This window comes from Ailuropoda melanoleuca, chromosome 6 (genome assembly GCF_002007445.2).
Source record: "Ailuropoda melanoleuca isolate Jingjing chromosome 6, ASM200744v2, whole genome shotgun sequence".
NCBI classification, from domain to species: Eukaryota; Metazoa; Chordata; class Mammalia; order Carnivora; family Ursidae; genus Ailuropoda; species Ailuropoda melanoleuca.
Genome location: NC_048223.1, coordinates 85,643,418 through 85,666,367, shown reverse-complemented (window position 1 = coordinate 85,666,367; position 22,950 = coordinate 85,643,418). Strand labels below are relative to the sequence as shown.

The 22,950-nt window shown below is 39.3% G+C and overlaps 1 protein-coding gene across 7 annotated transcripts in view; it reads right to left on the bottom strand.

The window, feature by feature from the left end:
- Positions 1–19,031, bottom strand: part of CCSER2 (coiled-coil serine rich protein 2) — a 170,539-nt gene extending 151,508 nt beyond the window's left edge. For 2 of the 7 annotated variants that reach the window (XR_004626187.1, XM_034662799.1), the window contains exons 1-2: positions 18,792–19,031; positions 12,625–12,687 (exon numbers count right to left, since the gene is read on the bottom strand). The gene's annotated coding sequence lies outside the window, so the exon portion shown is untranslated. The remainder of the gene's footprint in view (positions 1–12,624; positions 12,688–18,791) is intronic. The other 5 variants (XM_019795459.2, XM_019795458.2, XM_011219940.3 and 2 more) reach the window with 5 other exon arrangements.
- Between the last annotated feature and the right edge of the window lie 3,919 nt (positions 19,032–22,950).

Below are 22,950 nucleotides of genomic sequence, written 5' to 3'. Positions count from 1 at the left end.
CTTTAAGTTTCTATGATTTTCTTTAGACCCTTAATAAAAGCTTTCTATTAAAAAATCTCATTCTTCATTTTCTGCTCTTTAAAAGCCAGTCTGTGTAAGGGTAGAAACACTATAAAGGACACTTGGTCGGTGAAAATAAAAAAAAAAAAAATTGGAATACAAATGGTAGATTATTGTACCAGTGCTAAATTTAATAAGTCCATAACTGCATAGCGATTAGATTTCTTTTTTTTAATCCCTATTCTTAGGAAATACATGCGGAGGTATTTTGGAGAAAAGTGTCATAACATATGCAACTTACTCTCAAATGCCTGGGGGGTATGTGCATGCATGTGTGTACAAGAGACCATTTATATGTATATAGACATATATGTATATGCATATATAAATACATGTATATGGAAGAGAGGAAATGATAAACAGCATAAAATTTTGACAATAGGTGAATTTGGATTAAGACTATGTGAATATTCTTTGTACTATTTTCATTCCCGCAACTTTCCTCTGAGTATGAAATTATTTCCAAATTTAAAAAAAATGTTAAGCAGTCAATACTACACTTATCTTATTCATGCTAATTCTAATTCTTTTCGATCCATCTCATATGTATTTCCCCCCAACCAGCCATCCTTCTTTTCCATTACCAAGAGTAGTGTCCCCATCAGGGAGACAAGAAGCATACACAATAGCTCCACAAAGAGAGCATGACAAGAAGTGGGGGCTATAACAAGAGACTTCTTGCAATTTGCAATTTCCCATGACATACAGTATCTGTACCTCTGCTCTCTGAAATGTACTAAGTCCTATGGCCTGATCTATATCAGGCTGCTAGATGACAGCTCTAAGGTTTTGTATTTTTGCTTCTCATGTAATAAATAGCAATAAAGCTCACTATAGAATGAACACGGTCATGTGACACATGCCTGGATTAAGTGCTCCTCCTGTATGCTCCCATACACCTCTGGGTATAGCAATTGTCACCCTATTTTACTTTTAAAATCATATCTACATGTGTTCTACTTTCTTTACAAACTGGGAGCTCCTTGAGAACAAGGACCACAATATATTTGGGTTTTTTCAATTCCTAAAGACTATCATGATATGTAGAAAAAACATTCAATGAAAGCTAATGAGTGAAGAAATGAAAGTTAGTGAAAAATCTAAATATGTACGACCACAGTTTTACTAGAAGGTATTCTATTTCTTCCCCTTGGACATAGCAGTACATAGAATAAGTCTTACTCTAATTCCATAGTAAGGGAGACATAATATCTAAGTGTTGCTGATAAAGAACTGAAAATGCCAGTAACACTATGCACAAGTACTGTTTACTTCAACAACACAAGTAATTGTAATTTTATAAAATATGATTAATTAAAAGTAAAAGGGTATTGTAGGCTGATGCCTAAGCACCAACTACACCTTAAAATCAAAGTACATTTCTATTTAACCTATACTCGCTACTGGCCAATCAATGCAAGGAACAGTTCAGTGACAAGAAAATACATGTCATAATATTCTAGGCAGAACTTTGTTCTTTATTATCAAAGAGTCTTTAAGTAAAATTATGTAAGGTAAGAATATTCAACTTAGTAAACAAGTTAAAAACTAATCATTTTACTGTGAAAGGCAGCATTTTTTAAATGCTATAATTAATCTTGCCGAAGAATGTATGATTACATGAGAATATACATTAAGTACTCCAAAAACAAAATTATAAAGCAGATATGCATCCCTAAGCAAAATGACTATATGTTAACATTTCAAATGTCCCAACTATCAAATGCTAAAACACCAAATGCTTAAAAGATACTTCTGAACTTGCAAAACTAATAAAACTTAGTTGAGTCCCTAGCAGGTTCTGACATTCTTTCAGCACATAGAAAGGGCAGAACCCAGAGATTCAAATCCAAACATAATTCAAATCTCCTTCCAGTCCCTTATACATTAGCTCTTCCTCTGTTTCAAGCCTAGTACTGTTTTTAGGTCTATTTGTGCTTTATATCACGTCCCTCCTGCACTCCTGAGAGCTTCCTGATACTTGGCACATTTTCCCTGTGTGCTGCCCAAAGTTACTGCTCTGGACTCATCTTGAGTTGCCCAAATACTCCAGCCCCATCTGGAGAACAGTAGGCAGCCAGCTCAGCCATTAGATCCCTGACAATGGTGAGCATGTGCCTCTAACCATCCTCTTCTGCTTTCTCCAATTAATGAAAGAAAGAATACAATGTCTCCTACCCAGCTGGGTACTCCATCTACATCCTTTCTGTCTACTTTTCTAGTTCCCTTTATTTTCCCAACTCATAGAATATAATGCACATGTCAAATTTATTGGGGGGGGGGGCAGAGGGAGAGAGGAATCCCAAGAAAGCTCCACACCAAGTGCAGAGCCCAAAGCAGGGCTCAACCTCACAACCCTGAGACCATGACCTGAGCCAAAATCAAGAGTTAGACACTTAACTAAGCCACCCGGATGCCCCACACATGTCAATTTTTAATAATTCTCAAATCCACCCTGTCTTCTTCAACACAACTTAATCTAGACTTTTATCATCTCTACCCAGTATTCTAGCATAAATTTCCTCAATTCCCTTCCTTCAGCTTCTTCTCCTTAATCCACCCTTTATACTTTGCCCAAACAAATTATAAACCCGATTATGTCACTCTTCAATTTAAAACCCTTCAATGGCTCTCCAAAAAATAAAAAATTAAAAAAAAAAAAGGCCTTAAAACAGTACTAACGACGGCAACTGGTACCTATTGAGTACTTGTGTACCAGGTACCTGCATTACCTCATTTAAATCTCATAACAATCCTGCAACATAGGTATCTTTATCATTCTGATTTTGCAGATTTAAGGAAATTGAAACATGGAGAAATCACATAGTCTATCCACAGACACAGAGATAGTAAGCAAGTACAGCTAAGATTACAAAGGCCTTCCAAATATGGCTTTGGTATTCCTTTGCAGCTGTTCTCTCCTACCACTACCCAATAAACCCTGCTTTCCACTCATGCCAAACTACCCAAGGATCCATTCCCATACTATGATCTTTCAGGACTCCTTACCACAGTACACACTACTCCCTTAGCTCAAAATGCCACTCTAGACTACGTTGAGAACTCTCTTTGAAGCCTTTTTCCTCTCTTTCCTCCACAGAAGAACTCCTAGGCAGAACAGTATAACCCAAAATGACACACACACCCCATTCTCAACTTCAAAATGCTACAATACAGAATGCTCAAATAGATTTTCCAAGGTAACTTCCAAGTAAGAATCTAGTGCTAGCTTCATAAACCCGAAATTCACTGGAAAATTAATAAAGATCAACAATACAGCAACAGCAAAAGCTAATAAAAAGACAATTAATAACTTGGCAAAATATTTGCAATATATAAAATTCAATTATTTTAAAATATATGTTAACTCATTCAGAATATAAGGGACTCAAGTATTTTATCTAAAATTTAAATTAAAAAAGGAAAAAAGAATATAAAGGACTCAAGTTTTAAAGTACTTTCTTCTGCAAATTTGACTTCTAATGTTACAAGCAAGACAAATTCTATCTAAAATCTATTAGCAAACCAAGAAAAAATTTAAAAAATTAAAGAGTTCTTCTTTGACTATATCTGAATTCAGAAAATAATGACTTAATACTAAAGGACTTGTGCTTATGAAATATATTAGATGATCCAGAGGTAGTAAGTACGGTACCACATCTGTAGCATCAGCACATTAGGCCAGTATCTTCCAGGAACATGCAAGAATGGTATCAGGAGTCTCTCCTGGGTATTAACTGATGGTTAAACAACATCTCTTCAAAGTACTACTCAAATGTGTTAGCTTATAATTCCCCACACTAAAATTCTCAGTTTTGTCTATTCATAGTCTCAAGATCCTTCCATGGTTAACTGCTCTTTAACTGGCATTTGGACACAAAGCACCAAACATTACTTTCAAACTTACAATATCTTTTCTAGTTCATTAAGAAAATGTCCTATAAGATCACTTCTGGTACTTGTCCCAGCCAGACCTCTGTCTCCCTATATCTTTCCTTGCTTTTTCCCTTTAATTCTTAGGAAAAGAATTCTTAATCCTTAAGCAAACTTATACAAAGCATAAATTATTTAACAATACCATTTTATAGAGATACTAAGAAATTGACCTTTAATGGATACACAAAGATAAATGGATTTTTTTTTAACGATTTTATTTATTTATTTGACAGAGAAAGACAGCGAGAGAGGAAATACAAGCAAGCAGAGTGTGAGAGGGAGAAGCAGGCTTCCTGTCGAGCAGGGAACCTGATGCAGGGCTCAATCCCAGGACTCTGGGATCATGACCTGAGCCAAAGGCAGAAGCTTAACGGCTGAGCCACCCAGGGCTCCTGAAGACACAAAAATTAATCCATGGTTGAGGTGCTATTCTAGGGTAGCAGACACAAAATTATTTTGCCTTTGGCATTCCTCCAGAATACAATCAACATGCATTTCTTATACAACATCCAGGATCAGGCAGAAGACTTACTTTAAAGGGACTTTTTACAATGGTCTACTCAGGATAATAGAGCCTGGCCCAAGGAAACGGTAAAGGGAATGGAGAGAGAACAACTCCAACAGCAGGACTTCCCAGCTAATGGAAAATGAGGGATAGGAGACTAGAAGTCAGGATGATTCCCAGGTTTATAATTTGAGTAACTGAGTGACTGGCAGCATCATTAACCAAGATAGGAAAATGAGGTGAATACACGAGTCTGGAGAAAAACACATACTTAATTTTTGATGTTTTTAAGTTTCAGGTTTTCTGCTAGACAATCAGGTGGGCATTCTAAGTAGCTCACCTAAGGACTGGAGTGCTCAAGAGGAAAACAGGGCTGAAGAAATGAATACAAAGGAGATAATGAAAAACAACCTGTGTTCCAAGAAAGCATGACAGAATGAAGAAAAAAGGCCAGACCGAAAACCCTGGGAAACACGAACATTTAGGGATGGGTTCAAAAAAGATAGCTGAGAAAAGAATAGGTAAGAAAGAGAAACAGGAGTGATGTCATGAAGGCAGAGACGGTGTTACGAACATTGGCATGATCATCTAAAAAGTTCACACTAGATTTAACAACTAGGAACTACATCCAAGTACAGATACAATTTCAGTAAGTAGAAGAACCAAGAGTAACAACACTGCTGGGATGGCAGAATGGCTCAAACAAGGCAAAAAAGGAAAAGTATGAAGTGTGTTTGGAACAGAATGTAGAAGGGTTTTGCTGGAATGGAGAGTTCATGCAGCAGAAGAGAAGAAAGAAAGTCTGGGCCAAAGCCTTTGCATTCCAGATTGTATTCTATTTTGGATTTTATTCCACAAGCAGAAAGAAGAAAGACTAGTAGCTTTTTTTTTCTTTTAAAGACAACGAATCAATCTGATGACAGCATTCATGATGAACTGGAATGACAAGAGAGGTAAGGCAAGACAAACTATTTAGCAGTCTTAAAATTATCTAGGGCCTGAAAGAGGTTGGTAGCAGCCAAAGTAAGAATTAAGGAGTATATAAAAGAGAGATGTTCTCTACTCCCGATGGGCCCTAGATATTCCACTATTCCTATGTGACTATACTCCTCATGTACAACAATAATTTGTAGACTGAGACCTTCTCTTATTCAGCCTCTCATCACGAGTACTAACATATCAGGAACAAGGGAAATGGCCGAAAAATGTTTGCTGAATTAGAATAGAACTCAGTAACGGTAANTCTAAAATCTATTAGCAAACCAAGAAAAAATTTAAAAAATTAAAGAGTTCTTCTTTGACTATATCTGAATTCAGAAAATAATGACTTAATACTAAAGGACTTGTGCTTATGAAATATATTAGATGATCCAGAGGTAGTAAGTACGGTACCACATCTGTAGCATCAGCACATTAGGCCAGTATCTTCCAGGAACATGCAAGAATGGTATCAGGAGTCTCTCCTGGGTATTAACTGATGGTTAAACAACATCTCTTCAAAGTACTACTCAAATGTGTTAGCTTATAATTCCCCACACTAAAATTCTCAGTTTTGTCTATTCATAGTCTCAAGATCCTTCCATGGTTAACTGCTCTTTAACTGGCATTTGGACACAAAGCACCAAACATTACTTTCAAACTTACAATATCTTTTCTAGTTCATTAAGAAAATGTCCTATAAGATCACTTCTGGTACTTGTCCCAGCCAGACCTCTGTCTCCCTATATCTTTCCTTGCTTTTTCCCTTTAATTCTTAGGAAAAGAATTCTTAATCCTTAAGCAAACTTATACAAAGCATAAATTATTTAACAATACCATTTTATAGAGATACTAAGAAATTGACCTTTAATGGATACACAAAGATAAATGGATTTTTTTTTAACGATTTTATTTATTTATTTGACAGAGAAAGACAGCGAGAGAGGAAATACAAGCAAGCAGAGTGTGAGAGGGAGAAGCAGGCTTCCTGTCGAGCAGGGAACCTGATGCAGGGCTCAATCCCAGGACTCTGGGATCATGACCTGAGCCAAAGGCAGAAGCTTAACGGCTGAGCCACCCAGGGCTCCTGAAGACACAAAAATTAATCCATGGTTGAGGTGCTATTCTAGGGTAGCAGACACAAAATTATTTTGCCTTTGGCATTCCTCCAGAATACAATCAACATGCATTTCTTATACAACATCCAGGATCAGGCAGAAGACTTACTTTAAAGGGACTTTTTACAATGGTCTACTCAGGATAATAGAGCCTGGCCCAAGGAAACGGTAAAGGGAATGGAGAGAGAACAACTCCAACAGCAGGACTTCCCAGCTAATGGAAAATGAGGGATAGGAGACTAGAAGTCAGGATGATTCCCAGGTTTATAATTTGAGTAACTGAGTGACTGGCAGCATCATTAACCAAGATAGGAAAATGAGGTGAATACACGAGTCTGGAGAAAAACACATACTTAATTTTTGATGTTTTTAAGTTTCAGGTTTTCTGCTAGACAATCAGGTGGGCATTCTAAGTAGCTCACCTAAGGACTGGAGTGCTCAAGAGGAAAACAGGGCTGAAGAAATGAATACAAAGGAGATAATGAAAAACAACCTGTGTTCCAAGAAAGCATGACAGAATGAAGAAAAAAGGCCAGACCGAAAACCCTGGGAAACACGAACATTTAGGGATGGGTTCAAAAAAGATAGCTGAGAAAGAATAGGTAAGAAAGAGAAACAGGAGTGATGTCATGAAGGCAGAGACGGTGTTACGAACATTGGCATGATCATCTAAAAAGTTCACACTAGATTTAACAACTAGGAACTACATCCAAGTACAGATACAATTTCAGTAAGTAGAAGAACCAAGAGTAACAACACTGCTGGGATGGCAGAATGGCTCAAACAAGGCAAAAAAGGAAAAGTATGAAGTGTGTTTGGAACAGAATGTGGAAGGGTTTTGCTGGAATGGAGAGTTCATGCAGCAGAAGAGAAGAAAGAAAGTCTGGGCCAAAGCCTTTGCATTCCAGATTGTATTCTATTTTGGATTTTATTCCACAAGCAGAAAGAAGAAAGACTAGTAGCTTTTTTTTTCTTTTAAAGACAACGAATCAATCTGATGACAGCATTCATGATGAACTGGAATGACAAGAGAGGTAAGGCAAGACAAACTATTTAGCAGTCTTAAAATTATCTAGGGCCTGAAAGAGGTTGGTAGCAGCCAAAGTAAGAATTAAGGAGTATATAAAAGAGAGATGTTCTCTACTCCCGATGGGCCCTAGATATTCCACTATTCCTATGTGACTATACTCCTCATGTACAACAATAATTTGTAGACTGAGACCTTCTCTTATTCAGCCTCTCATCACGAGTACTAACATATCAGGAACAAGGGAAATGGCCGAAAAATGTTTGCTGAATTAGAATAGAACTCAGTAACGGTAAGATATAGAAGTGAGACTTAAAAATACTACACAGAAACTTAAGTAACTTACAAGACAATGCTACAGAAAATACTAATGTAGAAGTCAAGATCAAGTTTAAAATGAGTTTAAGATATGCTTAGGGTAGAAAGGGTGAGTAAGGATAGCCAAATAGAAACATCAAAGAGAAAAAATTGAAACCACAGAGGAAAAATATTCAGATATTCAGACAAAAAAAAGATTTGAGATACATAGTGAAATCAACAAATCTCATTATTTGCTCAGAACAAATATTTAATAAAATATTAACTTCCTAAGACACTTTGTATGTGACTCTGTCTTTAAGAATGCTATCTGGGGGCGCATGGGTGGCTCAGTTGGTTAAGTGTCTGCCTTTAGCTCAGGTCATGATCCCAGGGTCCCCGGATCAAGCCCAGCATCAGTCTCCCTGCTCAGCGGGGAGCCTGCTTCTCTCTCTCCCTCTGCCTCTCCCGGAGCTTGTGCTCATGCTCTCTCTCTCTCTCTCAAATAAATAACTTAAATCTTAAAAAATAAATAAATAAATAAAAGAATTGCTCATTTGTATAATCTTTACAAATTAAATTGATGTAAAAAGCCCAACCAAATGGGTCAATCAAAACTGGGTCAGTGTTGAATAATCGTCTGCTTTACTCAATCATTCATTCAACAAAAATTTATTGACTGACTCTAAGTTTGGTGTTGAGGCAAGTGAGACCAGCCATGACAGCAAACAGATTAAAATACAGCAAATACTACAACAAAATAACTGCAAAATGTTATAGGAATACAGGTAACAGAGAATACAATGGAGGAGCGGTAGAGGAGGCATGGTAAAAATATGCCCAGAAGCTCTCCTAGAAGAGGAGACTTTTATTTGGGTTTTTAAAAAGACGAACTGATTTAGCAAAGTAGCTAAGAAGTTGGATGGTATTCTGGAAAAAAGGAGTATTACATCCGAAAGCATAGAGATGTCAAAGAGTTTCTCGTCTTCATAGAACCATGACAGAAGATAAGGGCCACATCAAATGGATGACTTTCTGTACACCAACAGCCAATATGACCATTATCCTGTAATAAGAAACATCAGATATGCATTAGAACCCAGTAAGGAGCACTCCAAACCCCTAAAGCGGAGTGCAGGTACAGGCAGGAGGTACGCTAGAAGCAAAAAAAAAAAAAAAAAAAGGGGNAAAGGTGTCTGACTTCCGCAGACAATAGAAAGCCACAAAAGATTTTTAAGCAACAATAAGACCTTATCAGATCTGTTTCAGAAATTCAAAAGTCAGTAGTATGACCAAGTGGCTAAGGGAAGAAAATCTGGAGGGAGACCAATGAAGAAGATTAAAAAGCAACTGCAGTAATGCTTCAGCACTAAATACTGACAACTACTTACTCAAACATAAATGAACCACAGAAGGAGGCATATAAAGTAATGTAACTGTAATATGGGCTTCCAACATAAGTTTCTGAACTCATCTCAAATATCAACTCAATAATCAGAAGCAATTACAGAATAAGTGTGGTCAGGTACATTAGAAAAAAAGGAAAAAGAATGGCCATCAAATCTTTCTCTTAAAATACCTGACTTACATTTTAAGAAGTTTTCTTTTTAATTAAATAATTTTTTCTTTTTTAAAAAGTATTTCACAGTAAAACTACCATATCGGACAGAGATTACCAAAACAGAATTTAGAACCACAGGGCAAGCACTGTGCAAAACTGCTGAGAACGATAAACAGGGAGAAGTTACCAGACAAAAATAGGTTAGCAAAAAACAAAACAAAACAAAAAACCAAAAAACACAATCTTTATTACTTACGTATAAAAACTAGTTTTGAACTGATAAAAATTCATCAAATTGGGGGTAGGACGTTCTCCTTAACACCTCTCCCCACTAGCCACTGTCTCAATTTGAAAGGAATAGGTCAATACATAATGACGTATATATGATAATGACAGACCCTGGGTTCACAAATTAGGATTAAATTAATTTCATTTATTTTTCAGGGGCACCTGGGTGGCACAGCGGTTAAGCGTCTGCCTTCGGCTCAGGGCGTGATCCCGGCATTCTGGGATCGAGCCCCACATCAGGCTCTTCCGCTATGAGCCTGCTTCTTCCTCTCCCACTCCCCCTGTGTGTTCCCTCTCTCGCTGGCTGTCTCTATCTCTGTCAAATAAATAAATAAAATCTTAAAAAAAAAAAAAATTAATTTCATTTATTTTTCAAAGAAATAGCTCCTTTATTTTTTTCTCTATTGGATCATTACATCAGCTAAAAGCACCCATCTTTAAAAAAATAACAATTCCTTGTCTCCACATCCCCTCTAGCTATCACCCTGTTTTTCTCATCTTCAGTTTATAGCAAACTCCTTGAAAGAATTAGTTGTTTCCAATACCTCTCCTACAGTTCTCTTTTAAACCCCCCTCTGATAAAGTCTTCATCACCACTAATCTGCCAGGAACTTGTTACAGTCACCAATGATTTTCATACTGTTAAATCTAATGGTCACATCCTAGTCCTGGATCTAATAACATCTGACACAGCTGTTCACTCACCCCCTCCTCCTTAAAACATTTACTTGGCTTCAGGGATACCATTCACTATTAATTCTCCTCCTCCTTCATGGAGTGCTTCTTACTCTTATTCTCTTAGCTCTAGCTCTTCCTCTCCCTCTCCCTGTCAACATTACAGGATCCTAAGGCAAAATCTTTGGGCTTCTTCTCCAGCCACACTTCCTTCCTAGATTATCCTAATTCAGTTCCCAGGGTACTTAACACACTATGCCAATGACTGGAAATATGTATCTCCAGCCCACACCTCTGGCCTGAACTGCAGACTCACGTATACCTCATTGTCTGGACAATCATTATCTCCCACCTTGAATTGCTGCTGGAGCCTCCTGAATGATCTCATTATACCTAGCCTCAGATATTCTCTATGTAACTGTTGAGAGGTCTATTTAAAACAAGTCAAAACCTTTCAGTGTGGGGCACCTGGGTGGCTCAGTCGTTAGCGCCTGCCTTTGGCTCAGGTCATGATCCCAGGGACCTGGGATCCAACCCCACATGAGGCTACCTGCTCAGCAGGAAGCCTGCTTCTCCCTCTCCCACTCCCCCTGCTTGTGTTCCCTCTCTCGTTGTCAAATAAATAAATAAAATCTTTAAAAAACAAACAAACAAACAAAAAACCCTTCCAATGCTTCCCACCTTCAGAATAAAAGCCAAAGTCCTACTGGCCTACAAGGCCATATATGATCTATCATGCACCCCTCTCCCAGTACCACCTATGGCCCCCCACCTCATCTTCCACTAATCATGCCCCTCAATGCTTCCAGTGATCTACTTGCCACTCCTCAAATAAGACAAGCATGCTTCAGCTACAAGATATTTGCCCTCATTTCATCTTCTTCATTCTCTCCTCTAATATCTGCACAGATCAGATCACAATCTCACTTCTTCCATATAACTGCTCAAATACAATTCATCATTGCAGCATTCTCTAATCATCTTATATAAAACAGCACCATCCTCCTTGCATGCTCTCTGCCTTATTCTGCTTTTTCTCCATAGCGCTATAATAAGTGACATATTGCATATATACTTGTTTATTTTCTGTATCTTGTCATTAGAATTAAAGTTCCACAAGGGCAAAAAAATGTGTTTTCTTTACTGCACTATTATTAGCAAGTGCTCAATGGGTATTTCTTGAATGGATGGATGGCATGAATCAGGAAAATCTAGACTCAGGATCTGGTCTCAAAGCCTGGGTTGAGGGAATTTATACTGTAGAACTTCTCAAGTCCTGGGAAAATCCTGATTGCCAAAAGCAACCATGAAATGAAGAAAATAAGCCTGAAAAAAATTTTAAAAATAAAAGGAAGAAAAAGAAAAAAAAAAAAAAAGGCCATCTCTGCCTCCCCACTCCCTGGATATGTTTCCTATAACCTGACCTACCAACTCAGACCAAAATATCACCAGACCAATTTTACACTTAAATAGCTGTTACAAATAGTTCTTCCTTTTCTAAGCTATGATTGTCAAAGAAAACTGTAACTGCCAACCCCAACACTGGCTGCCAAGACATAATGGTCAGAGAAAGCTCTCAAATTTCCCCAAAGCACTCAGGCTGCAACCAAATATCATTAATATGATGACAACAAAATTCAAAGTATCTTCTGGTGTCTGCCTAAGTTAGCCATCCCTAGTGTATTCTCGAGGGGCTCTGTCATCAAGATCATGGTATTTTGGTACGGGGGGCAGGGATGTGTTTGAGGAAGCTGGGGGGAGGACAGAGAGAGAAAGGAAGAGAAGCAGGAGAGAGGGAGGGAGGGAAAGAAGGAGGGAGGGAAGAAGAGGGAGGGAGGAGAGGGAGAAAGAGAAGGAATGGGAATTAAAGAAACAGGGCCTGAATTTATTTTTTGTATTTTAAAAAGAGGTAGATTGCCAGGGAATGGAAAGCATCTACTAAGCTATAAGATATCACATTACAGAAGGACCAAAACCCTGAGACATCCAGCGTTCCTCAGCTAAAAAGCTGTCTTGCATCTCCCATTCCCACACATAGAATTGAAGATATGGGGTAGGGGGCCATGACAAATTGGACAGTTGGGAGAAGTGATTGGGGTGAAGAGAGTAGTAACAACTACAGAAAACAAGGAAAACTACCCCATTTTGTTTTCTCCTTTCGCCTTCCTATTGTACTTACCAAGTACAGAAAACAGCCAGATGAAAACTGGGAAGAACGCAGAGAGTGAAGAGTAAGGATGCTCTGAAACAAATAAGAGCAGAAGAAATCAAGCACAAATTCCTTCTCTAAGTGGCTCTTTGAAAACCAGTCACATGAAGTAAGTTAGAAACCGACCAAGGAAATTTAAAACAAGCCCCCACACCTTAGATAACTATAGAACTGCATAAAGAGAACATTGATTCTTAATTATTTGGAATGATGGTCCTGGGGCATTTTTAAGATAAACAATCCTCAAAGATGATCCAACTATATTCAAACTGATCCACATGGAAAAGTAAACAGGTGAAAAACCTCAGCTTTCATAGATCCAGTCTTTAAGAATCCTCTGGCTTCTCAAGGGTTCTAAATCTCAAAACAACCAATCAGAAGTCTTGAAAGTCAGAGAAGTAACTGGGAGAACATTCTGCAATCAACTCATCAGAGAAGAGCTGAAAACTCACAGATTACCCCTAACAAACTCTGATTTGCCAACACACTTAAAAAGGAAGGAGGGTTCTGACTGGTTGCTCTCATGGGCTGAGTCACATTCCAGCATCAGCACCACCAGCACGTGTTAGAAGCTAAAAGAAGCAGGAAATCATAGGATACTCTGAGAAAGGTACCGGAGGAAAAAGTAAAGTAAAGACAACTAAGCCATATAAAACTGCTGGTCAGCAGCATATCACACTAGGACACAACAACTAGAACTGTCTGTAGCCTAAAGTGGCATTCTGTATTTACTTTTGTGCTAATACTTCCCTCTCCTTAACACTCCTCCCCAGTCTGGCACTGACTGACAGCTCTCCTTGCTCCTCCCCAACAGCTGCCACTTTCTATAGCTTCTCTTCCTCCAGGCACTCTTTGATTTAGGTGATTTGGTGTTTCCCACCCCCAATTCAGTCTTCTGCCTTCTTCCTGTATTAGCTCATCCCGCGTATTAGATCATTCCTTCTACTCAGTCCCTGTCCTTGAAAAGCACATAATCCAGTGGGGCAGGTAGACGTGTCACTAGATTAGGTGCAAAACATCACACAGTCAATCCTATGAAAGAAATATAACGAGGTACTGGAAGCACATATTCATCTGTCATTACCCTACTCCATATCTTCCAAATCAACACTCCCGTTTCCCACTCTCTTATAAATCAGTTACTAAGTCCTGTATCTTTCCATAATATCCCCTGATCTCCAAATCCACTTTGCACTTCAGGCTTCATTTCTCATATGACCTATTCAGCCACTTCCTATCAGAAACACAATTCAATATATTTCCACACCACCACATCAGCCAACTCCCTAAAAGCCATACCCTATAACCCCCTTGCTTTGAAACATCTAATATCTTTCCAATGCCTACAAGATAAAGTTCAAATCCTTAGCACAGAAAATAAGATAATACAGTTCTCAAACAGAGCCTTTTAAAAGTAGGCAGACTGAGCTCCAGTTCCATGGCTTACCAGCTGTGTTACCTTTGGCAGGTCCCTTTACCTTTCCAAGTTTCCTCATATGCAAAGTGAGGATAAGAAAACAACCTACCCATGGTTGTTATGAGAATTAAGTAAACAACTCCATGCCAAGTACCAGCACAGTATCTAGCATTCAATCAACGTTAACTACTATCCTGGGATATCTCATCTATCTAGAATGCCTCACTCCCCAAAGGAAGCAGACAAACAAAGTGGTACTCTCATATATTTTAGAATGATTAACAGTAAGAGTTAAATCAGAAATGACCTTCTGGTTAACCATGAACCAACAAAAACTTCAATTAACCAAAATATGCGTTCCTGAAATTTTTATCTGTCAAAATTTACTATATTTAAAAACAAGTACCCATTTATTTAAAAAAAAATAACTAGATTAGTTTTGTTTTGTTTCCTATTCAAGTTCAGGAAGGAAAAAAGCAGCTGCTTACCAAAGGAAACTCAGATATTTATAGATTCTCTATTATAGTATAAAATCCACCTAAACTAAATTCAATCTCAACTGTATATATAATTTTCTAAAGCTATATACATATAACAAAACAAACTCTAGAAGCTTAACCAACTAAAGGTGTATAACAGATAGATGGTGGAGTGACATTCATTCTTAGACCTCATGATCAAAGATGAAATCACAAAAATTTTTTGTAAGTCAGTGATTTTAATAATTTTAAAAACTGCCAAATCCACAATAATAACAACAAAACAGATTAGACACATATTTTAAGAGATTCATAAATTTATGATGTTAAGCGCCAATGAAAATTGGTAAAAAGACTCCCAATAAATTTATGGGCAAGAGACAATTCATACAAAGGAGAAGGCAAAACTAGAAAAATACTGCATTTGCTTTTCTATTGTGGATAGTGATGTTAGACAGTAGATACCTTTACACCTATTTTTAAAAAACAAACTTTTTTTTTAAGATTTTATTTATATTTGAGGGCAACTCCCTCTCCCTCTACTGTTCCCCCTGCTTGTGCTCTCTCACTCTCCCTGTCAAATAAATAAATAAATAAAATCTTAAAAAAAAAGATTTTATTTATATTTGGGAGAGAGACAGAGATAGTGAGAGAGAGCATGAACAGGGGGGAGAGGGAGAAGCAGGCTCACCACTGAGCAAGGAGCCCAACATGGGGCTGGATCCCAGGACCCTGTGATCATGACCTGAGATGAAGGCAGACGCCTAACAGTCTGAGACACCCAGGCACCCCTAAAAAACAAACTTTCAAAAACAAAAACCTATAAAAGTATGATGAAACTAGTCAACTGAACTGCAGGAGGCAGTATAAATCAATAAAAAAAAACTTTGAGAAATAAATCCGGCAATATTTTTCATAAGTGACAAAAACCTTCATACCCTTCAACCTTGTAATTCCCCTTCCTGGGTCTTTTTAGCCTAATGTAAAGAAGCAAAACAGCACAGCTATATGATAACTGCATTAATAGCAAAACAAGAAACAACTTGGATGCCCAACTATAAAAAGTAAGTAACTCCATTTACTGTAACATTGTATAATTTAAATGTACAAAAAATTATAGCAAAAAGAAAACACTAAATATGAAAAAATATTAAATATCATTTTTATGCTTTGATTATAGTATAAAATCACATACATATGGTAAGAATTAAATGAGAAGAAAAACTAAACTTTTTTTTTCTTATTTCTTTCATCATTAAGTTGTTTGTAAAAATAAAAGACTGTTGGAGTTGATCAGGCCCCCTACATTAAGTACACATTTCAAAACTGGCTTTTCAGAGACATAAAACCACAACTGTCCATTTTTTTCCCCAAAAAAAACCTATCACAGAGGAGTAATCAGATAGGCTCTTCTCACATACAGACTAGCCATACATGTAATTTTAGCCATGCTACTAGCCATCTGTAACCATATTACATTAAAATCTCATTTTACCATCAAAACGTAACCGTATGTGGCATCTCCATATGGGAAGCAGAAGCTACTTGTTATGGGGCATCTGGAGAGAGGGCCCCAAGCATTGAGGTTAAAAACTATCCAGCCAATGGAGTAGTGAAGGTCAGGTTTCTCCCCTATCCCCAAATGAATAATCATGTTTCTCACCACTCAAGGGCTCTAAGTTCCTATGAGTGGCAGCTAAGCATTCACGGAGGGAGAAAATACAAGCTGATTTGTTCTCCCTCTGAAAATTGGCAGCTTCCTCATTTTCCCCAAAAGCACCATGAAATAATGAAAAATACACAAGCATGAGGTCAGAAGATGTGGGGTACGACTGACTCTAAGCAAACTCAAATAAGGCACTTTTCTTTCGAGTTTTAGTTGCTTAATGGGTAAAATTTTTACAGTTGAACCAAATAATTTATTAATTCCTTCAAATTCAACACTCTATTTATAGACCCCTTTACTAATACATGTCTATGACTCTCAAAACCTTCCACTCAGATTGTAGAACAATTATTAAGACCTAGAATTAGGAAACTGGGGGCAAAGGTAAAATAAAGATAGTAAAATCGTATCCCATGTCTGTCCCTTTCTACCTGCATGACCTTGGGCAAATTACTCTGCCTCAAAATAAAGTCCTAAAATCAACGAAGCAGGAATCCTTACTGGCCATGCCTTTTTTAGTTTTGCATCATAAAATGTATTGGTTTTTTGCTGTCATAACTGGGGTTTCATTCCCAACCAGTAACAAATCTGTGTTCTTGGATATTTAAAAGTACCTTGCATATCCATCTTTTCCATGTTTTCTGATACTGAAAGAGATAGCTAACAAAGTTTGACTATGTTAAACCTATATTCAGGATTAAGAACATTCCTCAAAAATGTAGTCAATAAATAGCTGAGTACCTGTGCCACGTTAACAGTATATGCTAGAGTTGCAAAGGCCCTTCCCTGAAGAACCAAAAGTCTTATGGAGACAGACATATAAACTAATCATTACTAACTGACAAATGCTAAACGCAGAATATATGATGTGCTATTGGATCAGTCAAGACAAGGGGGATAAGATATCTGGACCATTTTCAGAGGTGATATTTTCAGTAGGTCTTGAAGAGCAAATTGTTTACCAGGCAGAGAAGAATTCTCAACAGAGGGAACAGTGTAAAACCACAAAGGAAGATGTCATTTTCAGAGAACTCTTAAGTAGTCTTTGTATGGAAAGGCAGGCAAAATGGTAGAAATGAAATCAGAAACACAAGTTATCGGAAATTGTGAAGGACTTTTACTTTTATCAAACACAGATTATGTAGTCACTGAAGGACTCAATAACCTATACTGAGTCATCGATGGAAGCAAAGTCCCCTTTCTCTAGCACACAGTCAAAGGAGTTGAGTCAAAACACAAACAAAAAAAATGCAAGTCTCAATATGGAAACACAGAATAAATGGCTGGTTGTTGCTGTTGTTTTAAATGGAGAGTTCCTGCTCTTAGAATGGGTACTAGCAGTTTCTTACTACGGCAAATTAATACGACACTGAAGTGAAAGAGTATGAATTATGGCTAAAGGATTCAAGAAAGTGTGTGTTTTTTACCTAAAGATTCTTTGAAGTCAATGTTGTTGAGAACACCAAAGAAAACAACGAAATAATACTAAAGAGCTATAATAAATCACAAGAGGCAAACAGTAGTCTAAGCAGACTGACTTCAGGCGAAACATTCAGGAATGTTTCAACACTTACCATATATTGATTGCACATAAGACATGTTTTGTGCAGAAGGGTATCTTAAATTCCTTTTGGTTAAGGAAGAGCTGCCACCACTAAAATCTTTAGTCTAAAAGATGATGAGTTTTTTTTTAACTGGGAAAATTAATAGGTTCCATCATATTTTAATGATCAGAAAAAAAGGAGAAAAGGAATGCCTTCTCAAATGTCTACTCTCAAAAGACTAAAGCTCAATTTTTACCTCACCAATGGGAGCAAAATATCCACATTGCAAAATGGGACCAAGAAGAGTCCCTGCATCAGTAATTTCCACACTGCTAAGGCCTAGTCTTGCAACTGCAAGCCTAACTGGCTGGGTAGCCTACAAAGATGAATTTGCAATTATTGAAATGCAAACTCAAGCTCAGCCACCGAGGAATACCTCAAAGGAATCATTCTTCCTTTGACTTTGATTTAAAAAAAAAAAAAAAGTAGGAGCATAAAAAACAAATATATGTATAAAAACAGCAGATGTCAAAAGGACAGAGAAGCGGCATCTGAACCTATGGCAACGGTGTGGTCCACCAAAGTTTGATCTCAGGATGTGTATTAGGGTGTGTCTTTGTTTTGGCCCAGTAATTTAAAAAAAAAAAAAAACCTTCATTCGGGGCACCCGGGTACTTTCCCCTGTCAACCCTCACAAGCATCCTGGCTCTGAAATCACTGGGTAACTTGGCCTCGCCCTGACTCCTCCTGAGAGAAAGGCACAGTCCCAGCGCCTGAGGCCCCCGGCGCGCCTGTCACAGCCCGGGGGCGGGAGGCAGGGGGCGTCCGGCCTCCAGGCTCCACTCTCGCCCCTCCTCAGGCGGCTCGCGGGGAGCTCGAGAAGGTGCCCGGAAGGCGGGAGGCCGGACAGCGTCACTGCCTCTCCCCAGGTCCCTGGGCCCGAGCCCCGCCGCGCCCCCCTCCCTGGACTGTCGCGGGCGCCCGCCCCTCCCCAATTCCGGCCCCGGCTCCCTCTCGACCCCGACTCTCACCGTGCGGAGGTCACGCTGCCTCCTCCGCCGCGGCCCGGCTGCGGACCACCCAGTGACCTACAGGCCCAAGGACCGCAGGTGAGGCGAGGGACTGCCCGTCACATCGCCGCCGGCCCCGCCGCCGGATCCGCAGCAGCCAGCATCGCGTCGGCGGCCTGAGGGAGCGCCTGACTCCAGAGACACCGCACCCCCTCCCTCGGCCTGCGCCCGCCCTGGACTCCGCCCTCCAGGTCCCGCGCACAGCGCGCGCGCAACCCCGCCTCCGGGACCCCCGTGCGCAGGCGCAAACCCCACAGGGCCAGGCTCCGCCTTCAGACCCGCCCCCGCCGCCTGACTCCGGCCTCAGCCCAACTGAGGCTGACCTCAGCCTTAGCTGGCGCCTTGGACTAACAACATTTGCTGCTTGACCACAGTCAAACTTGTCAGCTCCACCTCCTGACCCCGAGAAGTTAATAGTCTGAGCTTCAGGACTGACATAGTCTCCTCTGACCCCTTTCAGTGGTGTGAGGATCTCCAGCATTGTGTCCGTCCCTGTTCCCTGCCCTCCCGTGCTCTGGGGCATGCCTGAACCACGCACCCAACCCACCACACCAAAACACCGGGCCTTGCTGAGGCTGAGGGGAAGGAAGAGGCACCCTCAAGTGCTGACACTTGCAGCATCTCCACGGCACCATCAATCTGGGCTCCCTTTGCCAGGAATTGGTTCCTACTCTCTTTTGGAACTTCCATCACCCACAGACCTTCTCCCGTTCCTTTCTATCTCAGTGGCTGGCTCTGCCATGAGCGCTACCCTGGAAGTCTCTGAGGTCTGACTGAGTGTTAAAGTCCGCAAGCTGCACTTATGTGGCAAATAGACTAGCTGCTCACTGAAATCCTTGTGGGCTGCACTTATCAACAGCTCTATTGCAATAAATAACATTTAAGGACAATTCTATTGTTTATTAATGGCTCTTAAAAGCAGAGTATACATATTTAGGGGAAAACCATAAATATATATCCCTTAAATATCTTAGAGCTCTGTAACTCCTTTCCTCTCTGCTTTTTCTCAGGTCAGGACTGTCCAACATTTCAATTAGCTCTGTGTTTTTCCTCCAGATTTGGACATTCAAATTAGTTTTATACAGTATATGTTTTCTTATAATTACACGTTTATCATTTTTCCTTATTATTTATTGTATTTCATATTTGCTCGGGGATCATACTCCATTTTCTTGAGCTATATCCTTTGAAAGTTATTTTTAGTTGAAGCCCATTAATAGTAAATTCCGTTAGTTTTTTTAGCATGAAATATTTTATTTCATTTCATTCTTGAATTTAACATTAAGTTGGGGGTAAAGTTTAGTGTGAGAATCTTCTCGAACATTTGATGTTATTATTCTATTGTATTCTAGCTTTCACTGTTGCTGTTGATAATTTTTGATTGATTTCTTATTGTTTTGGGGTAAACTGTCTATACACTGGGGTTGTTTTAAGATAGCTTTGATTTTAACATTTTATAGTTTTATTATTACATGGCTTACAATGGATTTTATCTATTTATATTGTGCAGTGTTTATTGTGCTTCCTAAAACTATAAATTGAAGTATATCATCATTTCCAGGTGAAACAAAAAAAAAGGGAGAGAGAGAGAGAGAACTTATTTATTTATTTATTAGTTATTTACTTTTTTTAAAGATTTTATTTATTTATTCGACAGAGATAGAGACAGCCAGCGAGAGAGGGAACACAAGCAGGGGGAGTGGGAGAGGAAGAAGCAGGCTCATATCAGAGGAGCCTGATGTGGGGCTCGATCCCATAACGCCAGGATCACGCCCTGAGCTGAAGGCAGATGCTTAACCGCTATGCCACCCAGGTGCCCCTATTTATTTATTTATTTTTAAATATTTTATTTATTTATTTGAGAGACAGAGAGAGAGCATGAGCACAAGCAGGGGCAGGGGCAGAGGGAGAGGGAGAAGCAGACTCCCAGCTGAGCAGGTAGCCTGACCTGGGGCTCCATCCCAGGACCCTAAGATCATGACCTGAGCTGAAGGCAGACACTTAACCGACTGAGCCACCCAGGTGCCCAGAGAAAGTATGTTTTAAAGTCCATTGTTTGCTCACTGATTTTGATGTGATTTGATGTTTGGGTCCAAGAGTGAATGGTAAGAAAGAATTCTTGAGATGTTTTTGGTGCAAAAAGGTGGTTTTATTAAAGCACAGGACAGGACCCCTGGGCAGAAAAAGCTGCATTTTAAGTCTGAGGAATGACTGATTATAAAGGGTTTCTTATCCTATGGAGGGGGAAGGTGAGGCTCCAGGAAATGGAATCTATAGGTTCCGGAGGTCTGGCTATTATTAAGATTGCGTTTTTCTTGTAAATCATTAAGACAGTGACAAACTGATAGAGTTTCATGTCCTGCATGACTGTGATCTTTATCAGTTGACCATTTGTTTTTCCTTTCTTTGTTCTTGGGCAGTAATGAGTGCCTGAGGAATATCACACATCCCACTGCCACCTTGAGTGTGTGGGGGGTGTATGTGAAGTGTCAGTTTGCCTTTTGCCATCAGCTTGCCTTTTGTTATCTCCTCATTTTTCCCCCTGAGCAATTTTGACCCTTAAATCTTTAAGATTATTGAAGGAAGAAGGTCTTATCTTCTGTAGCTTCTTTCTGCTGGACAGTGGCAAAGAGATGTCCCTACTTTTGGGTCAACATCAGTCAGGGCATGTATAGGGGACTTATGAAAGGTGAAGGCAGCTGAGTCCAATGTGGACTCTGTGGGTGGTAAGGACCATCTATCTATGTGAAGTTATTGTAGTGATGGAGTCTCAGCACCAAGCGGAGGAACTTTGAAAAAGGCAATGTATTAAAGTTAAAATGGCTATAAGAATGAGAAGTCCAAGAAAGAGACCATAGTCCTTCCCCAAACCAGGAACTTAACCAATCATTGAAAGAGAGGGAAGGATTTTGTAGAGTCTTAAGTTGGGTATTCACATCATTTAGTAGTCCTGTGACATTTTTGTGATAACCTGGGATATATATACAGAGCACTCTGTTTTAATAATGCCACACGTAGCTCCTCATGCAGCGGTTAGGACATCTAAAGCCATTCTATTCTGTAGAACCACTTCGTGCATTTGTGTGACTTCAGTATTAAGTAAAGAGATGCTGTCTTGTGAATCATTGAGTGACTTCATGGTATACTTATTAAGGGCTTAGATATGCCAAATTATGCTTTCTAATCCTACAGATGGAACAAAAATGGATACTAAATGGTCATACCATTGAAAAACAGATCGTGTTCATCTTTGTTTTAAATTGGAAAGATTAGGGGCACCTGGGTGGCTCCATCAGTTAAGTATCTGCCTTCGGCTCAGGTTATGGTCCCAGGGTCCTGGATCAAGCCCCTCACTGGGTGTCTTGCTCAGCGGGGAGACTGCTTCTCCCTCTCCCTCTGCCTGTACCTCCCCCTGCTTGTGCTTTCTTGCTCTCTCACTCTCTCTCTGTGTGTCAAATAAATAAATAAAATCTTAAAATAATAAATAAATTGGGAAGATTAGCCAGGGTATTGATGATGTGCACATGAATCCAGGCCAAACCTGAGGTGCAATGGCCTACTCACCCTGGAGGAATCTAGGGCCATAGATTAGTTCCCACATAATCACTGGGTTCCATTTGGAGCTAGCCAGCCAATTCCAGGTCGCCTTATCCAATCAGTAGCAAACCTGTCAGTAGTCTGGAGTATATGGCTTGAGAAGATGTTTCAGTGATAGCCATCCTAAATGTCCGGTGTTATTTTGGGGTATAAAGATTTTCCCCTCATGTTTAATAAGCCAGTCCTATGCATTTTTTTAATATCCTCGTTCCTGGCTATGTGAATTTCTTGGTCTGAATAGACTGGAGTTAGGGACTTTATTGGAATCAAGACTGGTATGACTTGATATTTATTTTGTGCTGCCTGCTTGGCTGCACAGTCTACCAAATTGTTTCCTTTAGATTCTAAGGTCATATCCTTTTGATGCCCTCAGAGGTGAATTATAGCTACCTCCTTGGGTAGGTGTATAGCCTCAAGAAGTTAATGATTTCAGGCCCATATTTGATTGGAGAATTATTGCTTGATAATAATCCCCTTTCCTTCCAAATTGTCCCATGGGCATGTAGCACCAGGAAAGCATATT